Raw genomic sequence first — 22,108 nt, 5'->3', positions numbered from 1 at the left:
ATTGGTGGGAATTCTTTTCCCTTGTCCGATTATATTTCTGTCAGTCTGCAGTTTATATTCTGTATCATGATTAACTCCTTTACCCTAGGATACTACATAAAATGCAAGATTACTATTATTAACTGTTTCTGAAAGTAGTTCTGAATCATACAGTTGCTGAAGGATTAGATTAAAGAGCGTTAAGCTAGTCTTGCTAATTTGCAACTGGCTATTTTTAATGACAGGCTGCTGAACTGAAATGTTAAATTTCAATATAAAACTCAACTTATATAAAACACATGATGTATAAAATATATTTGCATAAACATTTGGGAGGATAAATTAAGTCCATGAGCAGTTTAGGATATTCAGGCTGCCAGGTTTGGAAAAAGGCAAACTAAAATTTAGTGACTGCAGTAAAAACTCACTATATAGAAACATTCAACAAACACATCAGTGAGGTGGAGGAGTTAGAACCTTAGTGGGTCAAATAAGCATGAAGCATGTTTTGAGTAAAAACTCTAACTTAGTTTGTAAAAATCAAACAAAAAAATATGCTGAACATTTCTCTTAGCTAACAAGATACTGGAACCTAAACTGAGAACATGACTATGTTTGTACAAGCCATTTAGGAAAATTAAAAGTTTGTATCACTGAAACCCCTGGGGGGAAAAAGCAAAAAAAGTCACTATTATGTTCCAAGGTTATACTTTCAGTCAATCTACATTCTGTTTCAGCTACATAAAATGATACATATTATAACCAGCAGTAATATTCACATGCAGACCTCTTCCAGAGTTCTCCAGTGTTTATGGGAACATACTCCCTTAAGATAGTATGTTTCTTACAAAAGTCCAGGGTAAAATAGCGTAGGAAAAGTCTTACAATAGAAAGACATACATTGGAATTAAGCAGCACATAGTTCCTTGTTCGGCCTCTCAAATTTTGGGGGTGATGGTAAAAAAAAAGTAAAACACCTATACTACCACAAATGCTGATTTCTTCCAATATCAGAAATTACACATGGCAAAGAGAAAATGTATTTAAGACCAGAAGAATTTATTAATAAATGAGATATGGAAGGTTATATATGTATTTTTGTCTATCATAAACTGAAGCGACTCATAAGAGCCTTCAAATATCTTATTTGAAATGTGTAAACTATCAAGGTGAAGAATAATTATTGAGTTGAACAGGTGAGATTGTAAGTAATAGGATAAAATTAAAGAGAACTCATTAACAGGTGAGATTAAATAGGCAATCGGTACTTTGTTCCCAAAAGAAATGGGTAGAAATTATTTGAAACACTATATACCTGGTATGGTACAATCGTGACACTGTCATGACATAAAAAATTGATCTTGCCAACCCTCATCATGCCATATAAAATAAAGCTGGGATTACCAAAGACAACATCATGTCAGAGATGGAACTCATTGAACAACACAATTTCATTGGAATAGCTGCAAAGGGAAGGGATCAGAGAAAGTATCTAACAGATGTAGTTAATTGCATCCTCAAAGTGAGTCAGGCTTATTTTCTGATAATTACACCTAAATTCTAAATAATCATTTTATTATTAAATGAAAAGCATATTATTGCTTTGAATAAATGCTTTGAACTTAATTATTGCCAACGGATTAGGTTTATTTTATATAAGAGCATTAGTTTTTGTGGCAGCAAGATGCCCCCAAAGGCTCCCAAAGGGGAGGGGGCAGTCCCTGCGGGCACCAAGCTGCACAAGCAGCCCCTTCACTGGGGAAACTTACCTCCTGGGGGTCAGCCAGAGCCAGAGGAGGAGCTGCAGCCATGTGAGCTAACGTTACACCAGCTGTTTAATCAGCTGTTCCCCTGGCGGGGAACAGCAGAGCCAAATGCAGCACCTGAAGCAGCCACCACAGGAAGATTTAAAGGCCCCACTGGAACCCAGCTGAGGAGTGAAGAGGGAGCACACTGGTGTGGAGCAATCCCAGTGTGGTGAGGCTCCTGTGGTGGGCAGGAGAGCTGCAGCCATCTCAGTGCTGGCATCCTGAGCCAAGGGAAGCTGAGCCCCTGTAAAAGGCTGGGAGGGAGGAGGCAGTTCCACCACCTCTCTACACACCTCCCCCCATTTCTAGTAGTCTACTTGATAAAGAGTTTTAGAGGCATGCCTCCCACAGGCAGCAAGGAGGACACCAGCTGACAGAAACCTAGCCCATCAGCATCTGAGGCAGAGACGCTAGCTGTTGTGACAACCGGGCTAGCTCACCAGAACCCACACTGACGCTGATCCCCCTTGTGAAAGAGGTTGACAGGGCATGGCTGAACTATGCAGGCAGCACCCATTTGGTTGGTGAGTGGACGGGGTGTAGGGGAGGCGGAACCCCACAGAACATTGTGTCAAGGCAGTGAGTACTACCGTCCCCGGGGCCCCCCAGGAAGAAAATCTCCACTGAACCCCTCCCTTTCATTCCATAACACCAAGTTGTGGCAGGCGAGTTGAGGGGCGGGGCCTCACCACAGACGGATAGTATGGCTCCCGATGTAAACCCCATCTTTGGCACTTCCACAGTTGTGCATCAGCCGGGAAGTTGTTTGCTGGGAAAGTCAGCATTAACAGGATAGAAATCCTGACCCGGGCCAAGCAGATATGCAGCCCATGTGGAGCTACTAACGCAGGCCATCTAGGCTATAGGGCAGGTATTGGAGGTACAGAAGCTACAGGGGCACACCAGCAGGAAAGGATGCAGCGTAATGACACCCTATTCAAGATGCTGCATATGACCTGGGAAGACAATCCCAAGGCATATATAGAGGCATTTTAGAGGGCCACCATCCAGACAGGGCTGGATTTCAGTCAGCGGGCCCACCAGTTAAGTGCCTTGACCAGGCCCAAGCCACTTATTGGGCCCTGTCAAGGGAGGATGCCTGGGATTATGAGACTGTGAAGGTGACTATCCTCTACAGACTTGAGATTTCCCCAGAGAGCTACAGACAGGCATGCCAAGCACAAAAGTCAAAGGAAGACAAGTGGTCCCATGGTTTGCTGCAATACCTGTGGGATGCACTTAATAAATGGCTGCTGGTAGGTCGGTTCAGACCAGAGGGCCAAGGAGTGGATACTACAGAGGGCACCGTTGCGATCAATGCCAATAATAGAGATGCCATTCTCCCAAGTCATGCTTGACATAGTGGGTCCCCTTCCAAAATCACACAGCAGCTACCAATATGTATTGGTCTTAGTGGACTATGACACAAGGTTCCTGAAGGCAGTCCCACTCAGATCCATTACAGTAACATGTGCAGCGGAGGAGCTACTAAAGTGGATAGCTAGGGTAGGCATATCATGTGAGATACTCACCAACCAGGGGAAAAATTTCTTGTCAGGGGTGATGAAAGCTCTTTGCAATACCCTCAGCATCACCCCCTTAAGAATATTGGCTTACCACCCCCAGATGAACAGCTTAGTTGAAAGACTAAATGGGACAATCAAGAGGTTGCTCACGTGGTGTTCACAGGAAGAGCACCGAAGATGGGATACCTTATTAACGCTGTTACTGTTTGCCCTAAAAGATGCACCCCAAGAGTTGATGCTGTACTCCCTGTTCCAGCTAGTATATGGCCACAGCCCTAGAGAGCTGTTACAGACCATCCAGGAGGCGTGGGAGTGACCGGTGAGGTTAGGAATATCAGTGGAGGGGTACCAACAGGAACTACAGGACTGAACCAACTAGGCATAGTGGATCACTTGCCAAAAACTGAGAGCCACGCAAAACAACAGGAGTCCCAGTATAATAAAAAGACAAAAACCCAAACATGCCATCTAGAGGATATGATTTTGGTCTTGCTTCCTGCATCAGCGAGCAAACACCTCAGGATGTGGCGAGGCCTGTTTAGGGCGGTCCGTCAAGTAGGGCCGGTGGATTATGAAGTGCTCAAACTGGGACACTGCCATGAGTGTCAAATCTATTGTGTAGCCCTCCTTAAGGAGTAGAAGACCCCACAGGGCTGGCTAGTGCAGGAAGAAGAGGTGGTGGAAGAACTGGTACCTCTCTGCCTAGAATTAGGCCAGTCCATATCGAAGGATTCCATATGATTAGGTGACGGTCTAGATACCAAGCAACAATGGGAATTGTTGGAAATAATAGAGGCCTTCCGGGAAGTGTTCCAGGAAACCCCAGGGTGGGTGTGGGGAACTGAGCATGAGATCAGAACACTGCCCAGGGCGCTAGTCAGGGAAAGGTGGAGGCTGATACCCCAATGACTGCAGCAGGAGATACAACAGGAGATCGAAAAAAATGTGAAAACAGGGAATTATCCAGCTATCTCCAAGACCTTGGCATAGCCCCATTGTACTGATGGTCAAGCCAGATGGGTCACTCCACTTGTGCACAGACTTCAGAAAGTTATCTGCTGTAACGCCTTTGATGCCTTTCCCATGCCGCACATTACCCACCTCATTGAGAGAATCAGGGAAGCCTGGTACATATCTACCCTCAACCTAGCCAAAGGGTATTGCCAAATCCCAATGTGACCCATAGATAGTGCCAAGACCACTTTCGGGGCTTATTCCCACTCCTTGGGGCTTATTCAAATTTGTACGGATGCCCTTTGAGCTGAGTGGCATGGTGGCCACCTTTCAGAGGCTAAAGGACACCCTACTTGCGCCACATGAGTCGTATACAGCAGCCTATATAGATGACATCATCCTTTTCACTCCCGATTGGCAACAACACCTCAAGGTCCTAAGGGCAGTCCTGAGAGAACTTTCAGCGGTAGGTTTGACCACCATTCAAAGAAATGCCAACTAGCGGGGCTAAAGATGGCATACCTAGAGTTCCAGGTAGGACAGGGAACCATCTGCCTCCTGGCAGACAAGGTAGAGGCCATATGGTGATTCCAGGAACCACACAACTGTAAACAGCTCTGTTCCTTTTTGGAGCTCATCAAGTATTACCGGCAGCTCATACCACATTTTGCAGGCTTCTCCACACCTCTCACAGATGAGCTCAAAGGGGTAACAGCAGCGGTGCCAAAGCGGATGCCAGAAATGAGAAAGAGCTTCAATGAACTGAAGGAGGTGATACATCGTGATGTCATGGTACACACCCCTGATTTATCTGCCCCTTTTATATTGCAGACAGATGCATTGGGCAATGCCCTAAGGGTTGTGTTACTGGAAAGATGTTGGGAAGATTAATGCTCGATCGCCTTCCCCAGCTGTAAACTCAGCCGTGCCGAAACCAGGTATGCCACAATCAAAAGGGAGTGCCTGGAGATATGCTGGGCAATAGAATATTTAAGTATTACCTGATGGGATGGGAATTCTGGGTGGTGACAGATCATGCCCCTCTGCAATGGCTAACCAGGAAACAAAGTGAAACCCCGTATTACTTGCTGGGCTCTGGCGTTACAACCATTTAAGTTTACACTAGTGCAACATCCCAGCAAAGGTAATTTTGTAGCAGATTTCCTCTCTAGATGTGGTATCCCAAGCAAGTTGGCTGAGTAGGCATGTCACATCCATGAGGAGGAATATCAGGCTCTTCGGGAAGCTGTACAAGGGGTCCAGATGCCACAAGGCAATTTAAGGGGGGAGGTCTGTGGCAGTGAGATGCCTCACAGGCTCCTGAAGTGGCAGGGGCAGTCCCCATGGGCCCCAAGCTGCACAAGCAGCCCCCCACTGTGGAAACTTACCTCTGGGGGCTCAGCCGGAGCTGGAGGAGGAGCCGTGGCCATGCGAGCCTGCATTATGCTGGCTGTTTAATCATCTGTTCCCCAGGCAGGGAACAGCAGAGTCAATAATGGTGGCTGGAACAGCTGCCGCAGGAAGATTTAAAAGCCCCACTGGAACCTGGCTGTGGATTGGAGAGGGAGCACGCTGGTGTGGAGTATGCCCAGTGTGGTGAGGCTCCTGTGGCAGGCAAGAGCACTGCAGTCAGCTCAGTGCCGGTATCCTGAGCCAGGGGAAGCTAAGCCCCTGTAGAAGGCTGGGAGGGAGGAGGCAGTTTCACCAGCTCTCCATCCCCTCCCGCCCGTTTCCAGCAGTCTACTTGATAAAGAGCTTTACAGGCGTCCAGCCCAGAGGCAGTAAGGAGGACACCAGCCGACAGAAACCTAGCCCGTCAGCATCCAAGGCAGAGACACTACCTGTCATGACAACCAAGCTAGCCCACCAGAACCCATGCTGACACCAGTTCCCCTTGTGAAAGGGGTTGACGGGGCATGGCTGAACTACTCAGGCAGCACCCATTTGGTTGGCGAGTGGACAGGGTGTATGGGAGGTGGAGCCCCATAGAACATTGTGTTAAGAGAGTGAGTACTACTGTCCCCAGTGTCCCCCAGGAAGAAGATCTCCACTAATCCCTTCCCTTTCATTCAGTAACACCAAGTCCTGGCAGAAAAGTTGAGGGGAGAGGCCCCGCGCCACACAGATAGCACAGCTCCCAACATAAACCCAACTTTTGGTACTTCCACAGCTTTATTGAACAGCAGTAGAGAATGTGCAGTTGTTTAAGGTGCTATCAAAATGGTAGACTGACCAATTAATGGCCACTGCTCCACCACTGCCAAATTTCCTGACTTGTGGGGAGCACTGTAGGCCATATGTAATGGCTCCACAGGCTGCATTTGGCCCACAGGCTGGAGGTTGAGTATCATTGTCCTAGTTTATTCCTTTACCCATCTGACATAATTAAGTTTGCAGTCTTAACAGCTAAACATGAACTGCTGAAATATTTAATCTCAGGAAGTAACCTGAATCTTATTTACATCCAGGTGAGGTCCCAAAAGATTGCAAAAAAGCAAATACAGTGCCCATTTGAAGAAAAAAAAAAAAAAAAGGATTTGGGGATCTACAGATCAGTCAGCCTGGCCTTTATATCTGGAAAGATCATGGAATGGGTCCTCAAGGAATCTATTGTGAAGCACAAGGTGATCAGGAACAGCCAGCTTGGATTCACTAAGTAGAAGTCATGTCTGACCAACATGATTTCCTTCTATGACAAAGTGACAGCCTCTATAAATTTAGAAGAGTGGTGGGGGGTGGGAATAGGGGAGAAAAGCTGTGGATATTATATACCTTGACTTTAGCAAGGCTTTTCACACCTTCAGCCATGGGATTCTAATTAGCAAACTAAGGGAATGAAGACTAGACAAAACTCTAAGTTGGATACATCACTGGTTAGATCATCTTGTTTAGTGTCTAGTTAGAAGGAGAATCACAATGGGTTCCCCTAGTGTCTGTTCTGGTATTGTTTAATATCTTCATTAAATTATTTGGATGATGAAATTAGGTGCACACTTAGCAACTTTGTGGATGACACCAAGTTGGGTGTGTCATGACCCAATGATTTTGTGTGTGCTTCGGCACTGCAGAATTATTTTCCGCCACATGGAGCTTTCTTTGCACGGTGCAATTCTCAGTTGCATAGAGAAAACCCCGGTGCAAAGGAGTTCCTGCCACCCGTATGTAAATTTGTTTCCCACTATTGGCTGTTTCTAAATTATTCCCATGTGGCAGCTAGCGATTGGCTTGCTAGCCGTATAAGAGGCTTGAGCAGTTTCCACCCAAGTTGGAGGACTTCACATCCATCTCGTGAAGAACTCTAAGCGCTCTGTGCAGCCTAACAAATTCCGCGTGTGCCTTAGAGGAGGATACAGGGGCCTGATCAACCTCTAGCCTCTCCCCGTCGTTGCACGATCCCTCAACGTACCCTTCCCTGCACGCTCGTGGAGAGTCACCTTTCGGACTCTCATCGTGTTATCCAGAGCTCTTCTCGGGTTATTTTGTCCGGTTGATTCGATGGGCTCACGGTTCTACAGCTCTCAGCCGGCCTTGGACCAGAGTTCGTGGTTAGAACTCTTGTTTGCTCTTCTTCTTTTCTATCTGTAACTGCAATGCAAGCAAAGTTTTCCTGCCTGCACCGCGACCATCTACGGTGTAAGTAAAATAATCTTTAATCAACCTCTACGCATCAGTACCTAATTCTAGTTCGCCGTGCCGACCCTTTCCCTGGCCCATGTGCCCGGGCTGCTGGCCACAGCCCCTCGGCCCAGGCAGGGTGGAGTTGGCACTCTGGAGGGCAGGGCTACGATTCAGAATGACCTGAATAGACTAGAGAAGCGATCCACAATTAATTAAATGAGATTCAACAAGGAAAAATGTGAAGTCCTTCAGTTGGCCCAGAATAACTGCATGTACAAATACAGACTGGGGAATGACTGGCTAGGCTGCAGTACTGCAGAGAAAGACCTGGAGGTTACACTACACCATAAGCTGATATGAGCAAAATAAGGACCCTTGTTGCAAAAAAGCTGACAGAAGATTGGGTTGTATCAAGAGAAATGTCACTTGCAAGTCAAGGAAAATAATTCTTCTATTTCATTCAGCTCTGGTGAAGCCTCACCTGGAGTACTGGGCCTCAATTCAAGAAATATGTGGACAGATTGAAAAGACTTCAGTGGAGAGCAACAAAAAAATTTCAGGGGTCCAGGAAGCATAATGTACAAGGAAAGGCTAAACATTCTAGGATTATTTATTCTGAAGCAGGAAAGAGTGGGGGGGATTTGATAACAGTCTTCATGAATGACGTGTGCCCCCAGTGCCTGGGGCAGGGCCGGGGCGGGGGGGGGGGCACAGCAGCATTGGTGGTGGTGGTAGCATGGTAGCAGTATATAGGGTAGCTCCCAAAGATGTTGGCGGCATTGACAGTAGCGGTGTGGGTGGTGGCAAGCACCAACCCCTGGTCGGCAACCACCCACAGACACCTTTGTCAGCATCAGCGGGGATCGTGGACTGATTGCCTGCAGATGCCACCAGCAGTATTGGCAGTGTGGTGGCAAGCAGCGACCACCTGCAGGTGCTGCTGACACTGTCAATGGCACCTTTTTGTAGGTGGTGCACCACCATGCTCAGGGGGTGCATGTGAACCTGTGTGCACCCCCTATGAGTCACCCCTGATAGACTTCAAACACCTGAATGACAATTATAAAGAGGAGGCAGATCATATATTCTCTGTGGCCATAGGGGACAGGAATAGAAGCAATGACCTCAAGCTACAGCAGAGTAAATTCAGTTTAAAGATTAGGGGGAAATTCCTGACTGGGAATGGCCAAGCATTAGAACAGGGTACCTGGAGAAGTTGTGGAATCTCTGTCTCTGGGTGGATAGACACTTGACTGGGATGTTTTAGTCAGAGATTATACTGCTTCAGGAGGAGCCTGGACTAGATCACCTCCTGGGTCCCCTTCCAGTCCTACTTTTCTATGCGCCTATGAGAGGAAACTAACGGAACCTCAAGTCAGCTCCAAGGGGACAGCCTCAAATTATCAACAGAAAGTGAACAGTTATCAACTAATTAAGAAGCATCCATCACTTGTATTTTGCAAACAAATTTATAAAATTCATAACTGCTTTACTGGCCTTTCATATTCCAAGTTCACATTCTTTTGTCCACATTCACTAGCTCATTATTGAGTGACAACATTTTTGGTCCATATATCAGTTCTTTGTAGGGAATACAAAACATCAGACACCTTTTAAACAAAGAGATGTCTTGGTATGTTTCCATGTAACCCACTTGTATACATAACTGTCAGGCAGCAGCATTATAATCTAGGTCAGAGGTTGACAAACCCAGGCATGCATGCCAGAGCATGAAAAATGAAGGCATTTTACTTGGCATTCATACCTCAAGGAAGATGGCAGGGAAGGGTCCAGAACTGCACTGACAGAACAAGGAGCAGGCCCGTCTCCTACCCAGCCAGCCCAGGCACTGGACAGGCCCTTGCCACACACCACAGAGCCAGGGCTGCTCACAGCAAGTGGCGGGGAGGCTGCAAGCTGCTGCACTGAGGTCTGCAGAGCCCCATCCTGGTTCATTGCTGGTGGTGGTTGCATCCATTCCATGTTTTTTTCAAATTAATATGGTCTGCATTTACACAAAGGGATTGGATAGACAATAGATTTACCTGGTTTTTCAGATCAGTGTTAAGTCTGTTTACATTGAGCAGATAGGGAATGTAAACTCCTACAATGGTCTAGTCCCTCAAAACTATCTAGAATTATCTTGGAGAATTCAGAGGTAATTTCCACCAAAGTAAATTAAACTGGTGTAAGTGTTGTCTGCCTGTTTCCATCTTATACTAACCAGTTGGTGCAGCAGAAACAAGCTATTTCATATTTCCCTGCCACCTCAAAGTACTATTAACTTTGGAACTTCAGGCTTTCTTCATAAATTAATTTTCATTATAAACTATTTGAGCAATTTCATTATAACTGTTTGAGCATTTTAACTGTTATAATTTCAATATAAATTCATTGAACTATTTCATTATAACTGTTTGAGCAAAAAAGCATGTAGATTATACAAGCATACAAGGAATTACTCTGTCTACTTACTTAGCCCAAGAAACCAAACCTTTTCACAGAAGCTGTATCATAGTTACTTAAATGCTGCTGTAAATATGCATGGTTAAGGTAGAGAACCCAGTTCTAGGCTGGGATAGAGCTGTACATGGAACAACTTCAGGTAAGGAGGGGAAAATCTGCTTGAAACAAGACAGCAACAAGATAATCCCCAGTTTTATGTTCACAAACTAGTCCTCTAGTGATCATCAGGAATTAAAATTTATCAGTCTCAGAAACAAATAGAATTTTGGTCAGTAAAAAGGGAGGGGGTGGGGGGAAGGAGAGGGAGGCAAGGTGATCTATGCAATTTTGTAAAATAAAAATGGTTAATTTGAAGACAGAAACACATTTTTGGACTTTAAACATATTAGTGGTGAGGAAAGATGTTTCTACAAAGGGTTTCTAAAAGAGAATTTAAAGAAATATTAATGCATTTTCAATAAATGAGTGCAGCAGAAATTGTTTTACCAGTTAGCCTTTTGTTAGTAGGTGGGAGTCTAAAAATTTCCCTTTTGAATTATGAAAAGCCAGATCCACCAATAGTGGCACAGTGAGTATGTAAATAGAAGCATGGCACAGATGGTGTCCCCTCAAAGTAAGTGACAGTGTCTGTTGTCCCAGTAGGGCTGTGCAAAGCTGCAGGCTGTGATTCAGATTCAGAAAAGATTCAGATGATTTGGACACCAAATCAGCATGTCCAAATCAAATTGTGGCTACTTTAGGTTTTCTGAATCGATTCAGAGCTTCTGAATCGATTCAGAAAAGATTCAGAAAAAAATTGGAAAAGATTCAGTGATTCAGAGGGCTTTCTGTATGGGGAAACAGAAACTTAGAAGAGGGAGGGAAAGAGGGGGGAGGGAGATCAGGGGGGAAATACTGGCATGTCTAGGTGGCCAGTGAGCAAGATTTATCTCTGACTGTCTTTCCAATTACAGTGTCTGGGGGCAGGGACATAGAAACAGCATAAAAGCCTCTCTGTGTAGGCTTACTCTGCCTTTTGTAAGCTGGTTCTGTCTGGGGAACAGTGTGAGAAAGGTACTGTGTACTGCCTGGCTTGCTTTATAGTCAGGAGTTGCTACTTGCCTGCTTCTTTTTGTTGTTAGAAAGGATTGGGTAGGATTTAGCTTAGTTTAGCATCTCTTAATACTATCCAATTCATTTATTTCAATTTATATTTGCCTTCTTTTTTGTAGCAAACTTTGAAAAAAGAATGGGTTTCCCTGCGTGATCCATTACTGTGCAGGGAGGCACACAGATTGCACACACACACACACACACACACACACACACACACACACAGAAAAAGAAAAATCAGATATTCATAGGAGAAGAAGAGAGTCAGATTATATGTAGAACTTATTAGTTATTAATATTATTATAGTTAGTTTAAATAGAGGCTGAAGACAACATTGAAGTCAGATATAGATTGAGACTAACACAGAGCTCAGGGTCTTAGAAGAAGGAGATACATCATTTTAGGTACACATTACAACACAGAAGAAGAACAAGAAGTACAGTAATAGTAACACATTCACATTAATAGAACACCACAGAAGAAGACACCATATATAGTTATTAATAATCAAAGAAGAGTTCAATGCACACACACAACACAGAGGGAATAACACAGAGGGAATAAAACAGACAACAGAGTCACACTTCACATTCATAATTCATACTAAATAAACACATCACAGAGGAGAAGAAGACAGACAGACAGCATGCATTTTTTACATACTTCTTAACACTTATTATTATTACTGAATCAAACAATCAAAGAAGAGTCCAGTGCATGCATGCAACACCAAGGGAATAAAACACACAACACAAAAGGAGTGACACACACACACACCTTTTGCAGCAGAGGACAGATTAATATGAAGCATGCTGGAAAGGCAGGTGCCAGTCTTCTGGCAGTGGAGGGACAAGGGGTAGGGGGAGAGCTACATTTGCAAGTCCTATCCCCCTCCTGCCAAGCATAGATGCATTCTCTTCCCAAGAAGCCATGACATTTGTTCTGCCAGTGCAAGCAAAGAGGTGGGAGCAGTGTCTGCACCAGACATCCCTGCACCTGCACCAGCTCCCCTCAGTCCAGAAATAGACACCAGCAGCAGAATCACTGTCTCTTCCACCCCAATGGCATCTCTCAGCATGAGCCTCCCACTGCCAGAAGAGGAGCTGGAGCTGGAGCTAGAACCAGGGATGCTGAGCACTCTGGCTCAAGCAATTCTGAGGACTGAGGGGGAATCAGAGTTTGTGCTCCACACCCCTCAAAGTTCCCCTATACCCAGGTCTCCTCTGGAAAGCAGCACCTCAGAGGAGGTTGAGGTTGTGGAGGCAAGTGGCTCAGCTGAGGCAGCTCTTGCTGAGCTTGCTGAGGAGTGGGAGAAGGCAGCATCCTCACACTCAACCTGAAGTGGGTGAGGAGCATAATGTGGGAGCATTTTGAGCTGGCATATGATCCCAGGTTTGCCATCTGCCAGCACTGCCAAAGGCACACCAACCAGAGTAAGGAAATGAAACACTTTTCCACCATGGTGATGCTGCTGCAGCTGAGGAGGCAGCACCCCCTTGCCCTTCTTGCTGCTCAGCCTGGCACCAGTGTGAGCATGCCAAAAGGGAAGTCCCCTACTCACTCCAAAGCCCCCTTCCCCCCAAAGCAGAAGAAGGACATCCTGGACCAGTTGGGGAAAGCTGCAGACAGAGTGGGGTGAGTTACAAAGGTGAGTGAGATCAACCAGATCATTGTGGAGATGCTAGCTCTGGATAGCCAGCCCTTCTCCCTAGTTCAGCAGCCAGGGTTCAGGTGGCTCATAGCACTTCTGCCCCATCTTACAAAGTGCCCACATGCACTACCTTAGCAGGACAGTGGTGGCCTCCCTGTATGAGGCATTCAGGTAGTACTTGAGGGAGGAGCTGTGCAAGGCAGGGCCGCAGGTAGCCTTGCACTTCACCTCAGACACCTGAAGCAGTCAGGGTGGTGCTCACATCTACCTTTCCATCACAGGGCACTGGTGTATACAGTTGAGCCATCAGTGGGCTTACTGCAAGCTGAGGTGCTCAATGAGTCCGACACAGCAAGGGAGATCATGGGGGCCATAAAGTGCATGGTGCAGGGGTGGCTCAATGGGTAGGCTGAGCTCACCTGTGGGTTCATGGTCACAGGCAATGGGGCCAATATGGTCAAGGCTGTCAGGGCTGCCTGTGATGGTGCCACCACCCCTACTGGTACAAGCCAAGTGATTTCAAAATATAGGAAAGTGATGGGCTACTACCACTGCAGCATCAAGGGGGGCAAGTTGCTGTGGGAGAAACAGGCAGAGCTGAGCATCCCACAGCACAAAATCATGCAGGATGTGGAGACTCGGTGGAACTCCACATACCTGATGCTTGAAAGGCTGGTGGGCAACAGAAGGTCATCCATGAGATGGCCTTGCTTGGGGACACAGGGATCAGTGGCCCCCAGAATAGAGCCGAGTGGGGTACCATATTCCAGATCTTGGTGGTCCTCAAGCCGTTCCTTGAGGACACCGAGACCCTTAGCACTGGTGATGCTCTCCTCATCCAGGTGATCCTCATAGTGAGGGAACTTAAGAACCAAATGGAAAAGTTCTAGGGGACCAATGTTCCTGGCTGGGGCAGGCTGCTGTCAGCAGATGTGCAGGCACTAGTGAGGCAGCTGAAGGAGGGCATCAGGAGATGACTGGATCCCTTGTGGTGAAATACAGTCCACGTGATGGCAGGCATGTGTGACCCAAGGGTGACACTGGCAGCACCAAAACCCTCGATCACTGGATGCAGGCACTGGTCAACAAAGTCAGGGAGGTGCAAGTGCAGAGGTGAGGGGATGGGGAAGAGGGGGATCCAGTTTCCCATGCCAGCACTCTCAGCACCAGCACCGGCACCAGCACCAGCTAGTCTATTCCACGCCAGCCACTGCCAATGTGGGCCATGGGCATGGTTTCAATACTGGGGTCCAAGCACACCAGACCCCAGTCTTTTGCAGTTAGCATTGATTCTTTGGTGGCTACCTATCTCATTGAGGATGTGGAGCCACTGGACTGCAACCCCTTGGCCTACTGGGAAAGTCACAGCTAGATGTGGCAGGATCTGGCCATGGTTGTCCAGCAACACCTGTCCTGTCCACTGTAACAGGGAACACTAGCCCTGTTACCAGAAGGCTAGTACTAGCCCCTTTAAAATCAGAACTTTCTGGGCACAGCGTGCTGGTAAGGTGGGGGTTAAAAGCTGAGCCAAGCCACCCAGTGAGGTGACCGGAAGGCGGCAGGCCAGAACTATAAAAGCTCTGGGCTGGGCAGCAGTAGGGGGCCAGCAGCTGAAGGGAAGGAGTGCGTATTAGAGCTCCATGGAGAGGCTTGGTGAGCGGTCCAAAGGCTGGAGAAGGGGAACTACTGAGGACCCCAGAAAAGTGGCAGCACCCCTAGATGAAGGACTGTAGCCAATGGTGGGGAGCAGAAGCACAAACCTCTGAGTAAATGTAAGCTGGCGTGCTACCTTTGTTAATAATTTTTTTTTTGGTGGCAGTTGTAGCCCCTGGACAGGACTGTCCATATTTTTTTGATATTGAATAAGACCGGTGGTTTGGGTGAGGCTACTGGGGAAGAAGGAGGTCTCACTGGAGCCCCACTTGCACATTCTGCATATGTTCAGCCTCTTGAGCCACTGTGTTTATGGGAGAATCTGCCCCCTCCCATTCCTATTGGCTGATAGCACTCTCCAGCGATGGTGTGAAGCCCACCAGGTGGGAGAGTGCATTACAGGTTGTAACAAAGTTATTACATGTTTTGTAAATCATACCTATACAGAGGCATGGTGGAATGGTACTCACTTTAATACAACTAGAAGGAGGCTGTATCTGCAAGTCTCCACCACTTATCCCCATCCTTTTATACCAGTAGGGTTCCTAAAGCAAATTAGTGCTATGATTCTGCCACGGCAGTGCCATTTCTTCAACCCGGTACAGCATCGTCCCCATGAGCGACAGTGGGAACTCTTTCGCTCTCTGGGAGGTGAAGCATGTTTACAAGCTCCGAAAGAGGGAAGGATAAATGTAATCTGTGAGAGAATGGGATATTCACTACTATCTCTGGCCATTCCCTCATGGGAGGCCCTGACACCACCCATGTATAGCTCCACACCCTGGTGGAGATCACAGGTTAAAATCCCAACCCTCCTAAATGCTTCATTGTTCACTGCCCGAGTATTGTTCAGACCAGAACAATGGTATGTCAGGTCTACTTTTCCAAACTGTTCAGCAGAAGCCCGTGTAGGTGAAGGGTTGCTTAGATGGGAATGGCCAATCGTTTTCCATTTCATGAATACAATTAAGTCCCACAGATGAAGAGATGCTCCGGCTTATCTTTGGGACAGACTTAACTCCTCTATGAATATATGGAACTTGGATAAATCCCAGAAAAACACTGAAGGAGTAGCCAATCTCCAACAGGCAGTAGGGCTGCTCACTAGGGGAAGCATGCTTGAAGGAAAAACTTTAGAGTACACTGACAAATTGTTAACTGATATAGGATTAGAGACAGTCCATCTTGCCCAGGTCATGATGGATACTGCTTTTAAAGCAGACAAAAAATCAAACTTGGAGTACTGCTTGTGCGCAAGTTCAGTTACCATTAAATATGCATTTTTCACAGGTAATAAACAACATTAAAAATAGAGACTGGCCCCCTGGCTTACAGCATCATGGGATGCCTGCAACATTTAAATAAAGATATTCCTATCAAAGTACCTGGATTACCACGTGGGAAGGCTGTGATAAAGGAAAGTGTTCATTCCTGGTGCAGGGGGTAAAAGATGGAAACTGGACCACTGCTTATTTGCTAAACACGGGGCTGGGAGGAGGATGCCTTTGGGGCTGGAATCAGCATCACCACATATGGGAACTAGTTACCCCTGATGGCCCTTGGTAAGTAGCACAGTTGCCCTTAGTTCAAATTAGTAGCACCTTGATTGGATTAGGGACCCTATGGAGAGGCTGGCCTCTCAGCGCACCTAACATGACCTGCATATATGAGTTACCTAATGTGTCATATGTAGCAATAGGGAAACATGTTTGTTGGGAAGGACCAGGTCATTTGCTGCATGAAAATGGTACCACCTGGACTTTGTGCAATTCATATTTCTTAGGAGCTAAAAGTGGAGCCATTGCTCTACTGCAATTAAGTAACCATACTGATGCTTTAAAATGGCCAGAAATTTCCTCTGAAACTATATCTCTCAACTTTATGATACCTACTTCATGGGTATCAGATGTAGACATGCCACGTTTGGAAAAATGGAATGAAGTAAAAAATAAACTGCAAAGCCTTGAGGCAAAGGCTGGACAAGGCACTCAGTTGACTCTCCTTGCTCGAGAGGGTGGGCAAATCATCAGTTTGGCTGTCAATGTACCCGAGCCATATAAAAGGTATGATATAATCTGTACTGTTCATGTGTCACCTCAACTACATGGCTAACCATCTTGAGCATCATAGTATTCTGCATTGCCCTAGTGGCAACAGATAAATGAAGTTTTTACAGTTGGTGTCGTAAATCTGTTCATGCTAAGCAAGATAAATTTAAAGGTCCTTCCCCATTCCCCAATGTAGCGCATGTGGTTTTGGCATTTCAACTGTAGCTATAATAGTGCTTCAGGAAGCAAGGGGTGGAGTGTGACAGCTGCAAATTATGTCTGTGTGATAAAAGTGCTTGCTGAAGGCTCTATGAAGATTAGACCAAGTGTTTGTTTGTGTTTGTTTAGATATTAAGCTATATGTTGTTACTAAGAGCCTAATTAAAGTTTAAGATGTAGTAAGGCTTTGTATAAAGTAAGGCCTAGTAAATTTAGCAAAGCCTTGAAATAGTAAGGCCCTGTGGCTTAGTTAAAATTGACCTTATAAAAAGGAATGCAAGGCTTGTACTGCTGTTGGTCAGTCCAAAGACAGTTGAAGTAAAAAGAATCTAAGTGGCTGTAAGTTATCAGTACGGTTCAGAAGCTATAAATTGCCTGAAACATCCAGAAATAATTCAGAAGGAAGATACAGCTCTGTGAAAATAATTAGTTAGCTGTTGACCTGGATCAGTGGGCCCATGGATCTCAAGTAGCCCAAGGACTGAATTACTAGAGTCTTTCCTGGTACCTCTCGGACAGCACTGATGGGGGATGCCTGACTTTGCTGAGCTTTGTGGAAAGAGAAACTTGTTGTACATCAGACAACAAGCTGCTGATGGGGACTGCTGATAAGTTGCCAACGTGAATTATTCTTCTGTGTCATTGTTTGTCTCGTTACTATGCGTAGTTGTGTTTTTGTTAAGTCAATTAGCCTTTCTTTCCTTTGTACCCCTGACCATACTCTCAATTCCAAACCCTCCACAGGTGGCTGGGACAGCCCGGCACCAGAGAGGGCAATCCTATAAGGCCAGAGTGGCCCGGTGCACCCAGGATGCAACTGTGGGACTTTTTTTTGGACTGGGATGGTGGAGTCAGGACCATTGCCTGGCTTCAAACTTGCAGCCCCCATGGCTCTGGGCCAGGGAGGCTGGGCTCCAGATTGGAGCAAAAGGGAGGGCCACGAGCCCCATGACTAAAGAGCTACAGCCTCAGAGTCAAACCCTATCTGGTGGGTTTAGATGGGGAGGTCTAGCTAAAGAAAGACTTGGGTCAAGGCCAGTGGTGGCGGAGGACCCCAACATACAAAAATAATAGGCAGTCTCCTGCTTACAAGAACATTGGTATAATATTTCTATCAACACTTGGCAGGTGAGTAGAGAGCAAGACATGAGAAACCTTTAGGGGTCTCCAAGTGTGCCCCACATAGGGTGCAGATAACGCAAAAGATGGTGCTCAGGATGGCGACTGTTACACCACCCACCAGTGTTCCAAGCGAGAGGCTGTTCAGCATTAATTGGGATGTTGTTACACCCCACAACACCTGCTTGAATCCTGCTTTGGTGGAACAGCTGGTGTTCCTAGATTTGAACCTCCCACTGCTGAGGTTCCCTATGCTCCACCTGCAGATGGAGTGAGTACCACCCTCCTCACTCTGTCTGCACCAATTTCCCTTTTTGAGTTTTTTAAAAGCCAAGTAATGCCCTGCTGTCAGCTGGAGGGGACACTCACTGCATCACCAGCCAGCAGGGGAAGAACTTGTCCCTGCTGAGCTCATTTCCCTGCCAGGATGAACGTGGAGGTATGGGATTGGGTCTATAGGGAAGGACGAAGCCCCAGGTCATGGGCATGACCACTAAAACTGAATCCTGCCAGGGTAGGGAAACCTGGTGGAACTGCTGGTGGCACGGCATCCCTGTAAATGCCAAGACCAATGATCCCCTGGTGAAAGGCAGGTAGGAGGTGCCATAACCTCCAGCTAAAACATGCACACACACAGTCCTGGCTGGGGAATGCCCAGACCTGTCACGTCTTTGACAGACCTGACACTTGCTGGTTGCAGTACAATTGTGAGGCTCCCAGTGAGCTCAGCTTAGCTGCCCAGGATGCCAGCTTTAGGGTTGAAAAACCCTGTCAAGCTGAGGAAGTACCTTCAATTGGTCCTGAATGCAAGGAATTGTAAAGAAGCCAGAGGCTGGACTGGCATGCAATGCAGCCAAGAAAGCCAGTCAGTGAAAATGAAAATGGATCTTCAGGGGGTGAGGGACAGGCTGGGGTAGGGAGTAGGGGGGGAAAGTGGGATGTAGCAGCACAGGTAAAAGTGCAGAGGTACCTGGGGAGTCAGATGTCTGGCAGGTCTCAGTGTGCCAGAATTCCACTGTCTAATCTAGAATGAGACCATGAGTTTCTGTATCTAGGAGGCTGATGAAGTGAAGTTCATAGACCTGGCTGTGGAAAGTGGTTTTCATTGTAATTTGTTCCATCTCAGGATCAGGCCTGAGAGACTGGAGGCAGAGGGTTTGTTTTTTTTTGGTGAGGAATGTGCCCCCACAGGCAGTTGGGTATTGTTGTCTTTGATAAATTCCGGTGTATATTTGTGGTACTGGAGATAGCTGGCAGGTTTTGTGTTTTGAGCTGTAGGAAGTTGGCTTCAGTTTTGATAATGAGGTCAGGTTAGGTGTTTGTTTGAATGTACAAACCACTTTTTAGAGCTGGGCCTATGAACCGCACATCATCTTTCTTCAGGCATAGGAGAATGAAAAGATTGTAAAATTTTTTCCTAGGTGGAAATGAAAATTCATATTTCACAGGACAGCGGAAGGTGTTGTAAGATCTCCTGGTTGGAAAAAGTTCATTTTCTGTAAATTAGGCTCAGATAAAAATGATAGCAATCTATTTACCTCAAAGTTCCCTGATGGAAAGCAGGATGTTTTTTGTTTCCTTCTAGTTATGATGTTTCATATTTCACAGGAGGATGGGTTGATGGAAGCTCTTCTGGGCTAGGAATTTCTTTTGTGTTGAGGCAGCTGTGTGGACATAAATTTGGCTTAAAACAAAAGGCAGGAGCAAGGGTGTCAGTTTTCAGGTTTTAAGGTGTTGAATTTTGCTTCCTTCTTGTAAAATTATGAAGGGTGAGTATTCCTGAAAGCTTGCCAATAAAACCTGTTTGGGTTTTTTTTTTTTTGGAAATATCTAGTTGGTTTAATAAAAGATATCACTCCTACTGAGAGTTCTGATTTGTTTTGCTTGTAGAACAATATGGCTACAACCTGATATTTAAATTAACCATTTTTTTAAAATGAAAACTTCATAAATTTATAAGGAAGCAAAATTCAACACCTTGAAACCTGAAAGTTGACACCCTTCCTCCTGCCTTTTGTTTCAACTCAAACAGATGCTTACTACTATTAAATTGATTACAATTCCATCTAACAGATATACTCCATCCTACACTTTAAAAAATGGTTTTCACTACGCATGCATCAAGCTGAGAAGACTCTTTGATCCTAATAAAAGGTTATGACACTAGGGATTTTCTTTTTGAAATGTTATATCTACCAAAAAAAAAAAAGTAGAATAAAAAAAGTTTTGGGAAGAGACAGAAAGATAAATTCCTCCTAATTAAAGTATTTGGGCACATGATTGTGTTGGTCTTGCTTTTGTCTCTTGAAAGCTGAATCCCTCACAAATAATCACTAAGCAACATATCTTTAGGAGAAAAACTAAATACATCCATAATACAGGTAATCATATTAATCATTCTGCAGCATATAGCAACACACTGAAGCAACAGAGTTCACACTCATTTGAGATTTGAAGACCTTGTCAAATTGCTTGCTCCTAGCTATCTTCAGTCTCATAAAATTTTCACATTCAACATGGATAGTATGAATTATCCTACTATTCAAAAATGAACCCTTGGGGCATTAAAGCTTGTTTAGAAATTAATAACAAATACATTGGACATTACTAATTAGCAAAGCTCAAGAGCTGCTACTGTTAGTCTCCAGAAAACTTTCTAAACTTGTCAGGAAGTTAATTATAAATAACACTGAAAATGACTAATTAGCACAGCCTTTTACTTTAGTAATAGCAACACAGTTCTGGTGGAAACACCACATGATCGGGTGTATAGGGTAAACCGTCTGAAAGGCAAAGTTCAGAGGGCGTACATGTGCAATGAGCAACCAAAAGAGACAGAAGATAGGCATAGATATTAACAAGAAGGCAGAAGTTTGACATAAAGTTCAAGACTTAAGCTGTCTTTACTTTTTGACACCATACAGGTCTTGTATATATTTTACCACAAAACTGTATGCAGCAGCAATACTATGCAGTAAACTACAATTTAGCAAATATAGCCCTATCTTGCCAATCAGTTTTGGGTCTTAAGAAATATCACAGGCAGCAGGTGCTTCTACACAAGACACTTTATTGTGCAGTAGAGTAGTTTAAAGAATAGTAAATGTGCACATCAACATGTACACACGCTGACTGAACAGTAAACTGATCTACTTGTGAGTAAATGTGTTACCTGCAAATGCATGTAGCAAATTAAATCACAAGTAGTTACTGTGAAATAGTGTACATGTAGATGCTGACCATTTGCTTCCAGCTGACCATTTGCTTCATCCTAGCCCCAAGGCCCCAGGTTTGGGAGTCTTTCCTGGCCCAGGGCTGGGCCAGTTCATCCCTTAAAAGCCTGCAGGCACTGCAGAGCCTTGAGGCATGTGCAGGAAGCCTCTGGTCACATGTGGCCACTGCATCCCCCTGCACAGGCTGCAGGCCAGCTCAGCCAGCCTTCCTGAACCCCGGTGCAACTCCCTGGTACCACAGTACTATGCATCTTCCAGTGCCACAGTGTTCATCCCTGCAGTGAGCTGCAGGCACCTACCAGACCTGCCAGCACCTATGCCCAGCTGCACCCAGCTCCTGGACACTAGGGCCCTGTGCCCCCCGCCCCAAGCCCAGGTGCCACAGGTTTGGCAGCATCACAGGAGAGTAGCTGGCCTGCAGGAGAAGGGGAGTAGGAGGGGTCTGGAGCCACTGTAGTAGATGCTGCCAGGATCCTGGCCTGTCTTGGCTTGGGGATGGGGCAGGGGAGGCAGGCTGCCTGCAGCCAGCACCCAGCAGCCTCCTGGCCCCTGGGGAATGAATGGGATGGGGAGACTCAGCCAGTAGCCACCTGGACCCGGGCCTGCCCAGCAGACTTACCATGGTCCCTGGGCACCCGTGCATGCATGACCCCTAATCTGAGGCTGGGCAGAACACAGCACCCTAGAGCAGAGCATATTATCTCAGAAATATTGTAAACTCTCACAAACAGCTTGTTTCTT

The sequence above is a fragment of the Alligator mississippiensis genome, chromosome 8 (genome assembly GCF_030867095.1).
Source record: "Alligator mississippiensis isolate rAllMis1 chromosome 8, rAllMis1, whole genome shotgun sequence".
NCBI classification, from domain to species: domain Eukaryota; kingdom Metazoa; phylum Chordata; order Crocodylia; family Alligatoridae; genus Alligator; species Alligator mississippiensis.
This window is presented reverse-complemented; position numbering follows the sequence as displayed.